This window comes from Polyodon spathula, chromosome 8 (genome assembly GCF_017654505.1).
Source record: "Polyodon spathula isolate WHYD16114869_AA chromosome 8, ASM1765450v1, whole genome shotgun sequence".
Taxonomy (NCBI): Eukaryota; Metazoa; Chordata; class Actinopteri; order Acipenseriformes; family Polyodontidae; genus Polyodon; species Polyodon spathula.
Window position 1 is genome coordinate 15,043,642 of NC_054541.1, and position 4,137 is coordinate 15,047,778.

Here is a 4,137-nt window from a genome sequence, read left to right on the forward strand (position 1 = left end):
TTGCAGCTTTGTGCGGACAAACACAGACGGTGGCGTGAGACACTCCCTCTGGCTTATCAATGGGACACCTGACTGTCAGACCACGTCCCAATTAATGAAGCCCGGCCTAAACGGACAAACAGCCCTGTGAAAATACTCATAATGTCTCATTTTCTGGGATTATAATGGAATTATTATTATTATTATTATTATTATTATTATTATTATTATTATTATTAACTAAACGGCACCATCAAAAATCCTCTGCTTGTTTTACATTTATTATTGTTAATCGGTTATTTAAAGCAGACTTTAGAAATAGCAAAACAGGTATTTTCAAGGAGGGATATTAGACATTTTCAAAATATTATTGAATATGATTTTTAATAATATATAAAATTTTTTCTGTAAATCATTTCAGCTTTTAATATGGCCATTCTCTTTTGTTGAAAGAGTACATATTAGCGTTAAATTACCTCAGGGCTAGCCCTCAAAGTGCTTTCTTATAATTGTTTGCAAATCGAGTCAAGTTTCATTTCAATATTTCTAAATTCTACCCCTCAGAAAAAAAGAAGCAAAAACAGCAAATATGCCATTCTTTATTCAACGACATAAAAGCAAAGGAGAAGGTGGTCTGTGAGATGGGGAAATTGAATGAAATAACTGAATATGTACTATGGAACTTGTTCCACTTTTAATGGAATTCACCATAGGGAAAAATGCAATAAAAACTTCTGCAAATATACCACAGTAAATCTGTTTTCCACAGACCCATTTCTTTAGCATTTGCAAATAGTGATTCAAAATTGCTTGTATTATACAGTGTTGTTGCTCTCACGGGAATACTTTTTTTCTGCATCAGAATTCAGCTCTTTTTTTTTTTTTTGGTACTTACTGATTAGAAATAAATCCCATGCAAATTCTAATTAAATTCCAAGTCTATCCAGAGTTACTACTTTCACTGCAGCCCTGTGACGGAAAGATGAGTTCTGGTGATGAATCTTCCTCCCAACCTGTGAGGGCGCTAAAGAACGGGAGGAGAAGCATCTGGAAGGGCTGGCCTGACAGTTCGTTTCCGGGTCAGGGAAGTGGGTCAGCCTGGAGGGAAGCGCGACTCTGTTGTAAGACTGTATTGATTTGAGAGATAAACGAGAGGCAGCTGCAAGTAATAAGGCAGCTGCAACCGTTTATCTCGATATCATGCGGGATTACATATAGGGGCCAGGGTAACGCTGGTCTTTTCCTTCGTTTGGGTAAATGTTTGGAGAGAGAAGGAGCGAGAGAGGAGCTCTCGTTGTAAAGAGAACTGCGTGTTGTGTTTTGTTGTGTTTGTTTGTAATTGTCTGCGTTTTGCACCACCAGACAGTTAACTCACCGGTCCGGAGCTGTCGACCAGGGTCAGCACAATCCGGATCACCACTGCACGGAACCGTCACGAAATACAGTGTCTTCACCCACCACAAGCACGTCTGCACTCACCCAGGACTGGTGACCGTGTGTTCGTTTTGTTCGGGACTGTGTCTGTATTATTGCTATCCCCGTGCTTTACACATTGTTGTGTATAGCCGGGGATTTATTATTTAACGGTCACCAGACCTGGATTATAAATAAAAGCACCTTGTCACTGGAAACTGTTGTCTGCCTGTCACTCCTGCATCGCATCACCGTTATACCTGTTCCCCTCCACTAGCCACTTTGCCACACGTGGTGTCAGAACACGGGACTATGGACCGCAACGCGCTGGCGGAGTTGCTGCAGGCACTGGAGACCAGACGGGATGCAGAGGAGAGACGGAGGGAGGAGCGCTATACGGCGCTCATTGAACGGGTAGGGCTGATCGTTGCTGCAGGAGCGACCCCTACCGGAACATCATTGATGTCGGCCCCGAAGGCACGGGCCATGAAAATGACGGCGGAGGATGATCCGGAGGCATTTTTGGTGGCGTTCGAGCGGCTGGCAACCGCGGCGGGATGGCCTCGGGAGTTCTGGGCAAGCCAGCTAGGACCTTGCCTGATCGGGGAAGCGCAGGCAGCTTACCAAGCCCTGAGCGACCAGTACGCCACTGACTATGACCTAGTCAAGCAGGCTATCCTCCGTCGTCTCAACATCACCGCGGAGACCCACCGGACGCGGTTCCGCGAGTACCGGAGAGCCCCGGAGACACGCCCCAGGGTGGTGGCACAGCGGTTGTGCGACCACATGGTCCATTGGCTGACCCCAGAGAAGAAGACCGCTCAACAAATGGGGGAAGCCATTGTGGTGGAACAATTCTGCCATGTGGTCGGCGCCGAAACTCAGGCGTGGGTACGGCGCCACAACCCTGACACCCTGGAGGAGGCGGTCAAATTGGCCGAAGATTTTGAGGACTCTTTGACGTCAGCCCGGGTCGGGATCCTGTCAGCCCCTGCCCTGCTCAGGAACCAACCTCTCCCTCCCTCTCCTCCAACACCACCACCATCACCCTCGGTCCCGGCACCCAGACCTCCCAGACCGCCGACCCCGTTGGGCCCCCTTGCCTCCCCCCCATGGAGACCGAGGATGGCCCCCAGCTGGGGTAGAGGTGTTGCCCCTGCCCCGTTGCCCTACCAGCAGCGGGACAGATATTTAACCTATGCCCCCTCTGTCCCTCCACTCTGTTTTAGGTGTAACCAGCCAGGACATAGGGCCAGGTCATGCCCCGCTGCTATGGAGTGTGACGTGGCTGCATGCAACTGGACACCTGGAACGGGTAAGCAGGGGGAAAACGGTTGGGAGGGGCCCTGTCTGATTGACGTGGTTTTAGGGAATGTGAAAACCCACGCGTTAGTGGACACAGGGTGTGAGCAGACCTTGATCAGGACAGCTCTCTTGGGCGGTATGTCGTGGCGGCCACAAGGTCAGGTGGCCATCTCCTGTATCCATGGAGACACGGCGGCATACCCCACCCTAAAAGTATATTTATCGGTAGGACCGATAAAACGTCACCTTGTAGTCGGGGTGGCGGAAAGGTTGCCGCACCCAGTTATTCTGGGCCGAGACTGGCCAAAATTCAAAGAATTGGTGCAAATAATGGCAGTCTCAGCCACACACGTAAACGTGGCAGAAAAAGGGAAAAAGGAACGGATTGGTGATGTGTTTCCTTTTCATCCTGAAATGTTTTCCCCTCTGTTCCGTCCTAGAAAAACAAATAAGGAGAGACGGACCGCGAAATGGGAGGGAGCGTCTTTGAGACAAGGCTGGGGTCTGGTGGGAGAGTGCTGTAATGGTAACAAACGCCAGTCGAAGGGAGTGGGAACGCAGTGCGACCGAGAGAGCGAGGTTACTGGGCCGACTAGGGCAGAGGTTATTCCAGCCCCTCTCAATATACCGGACCCGTGGTACTCAAGCGCGGACCTAGTGTGGGGCCAAAAGAACGACCCGTCACTGGTGCACGCTTGGGGGCAGGTCCGGTCCATTGAAGGTAAGGATGTTGATGGCGCTGGGCCGCTAGTATATCCACATTTCAGTATAAAGGGGCAATTACTATATAGGGTAAACCTAGCCGCGGGCACAGGACAGCCTGTAACACAATTATTGGTTCCCCCGTCTTGTCGGACCGAGGTCATGAGGCTGGCGCATGATATCCCTTTTGCGGGGCACCTCGGAGCCGAGAAGACGAGGGAGCGAATATTGGCTCGATTCTATTGGCTCGGTCTTCATACTGATGTGTCGAAATATGTAGCCACATGCCCAGACTGCCAGCGAGTAGCGCCAGGTCGAGTGCGCCCCGCTCCTTTGGTCCCACTGCCGATTATTTCCACTCCGTTCGAGCGCATTGCAATGGACATAATGGGCCCTTTGCTACCTTCTGACTCTGGGTATACGCATATATTAGTAGTGGTGGATTATGCAACGCGATACCCAGAGGCAGTTCCATTGAGGTCCACTAGTGCAGCTGCAATAGCCACCGAGTTAGCGCACATTATGGCTAGAGTAGGGATCCCCAAGGAGATTTTGACTGATCACGGAACCAATTTTTTGTCCAATACGTTACAGCAGGTGTACAAAATATTAAAAATACGTCCCATCAGGACGTCCGTTTATCATCCACAATCGGACGGTTTGGTTGAACGTTTTAATCAGACCTTAAAGTCGATGCTGAGGCGATTTGTAACACAGGAGCAGAAACATTGGGCATCG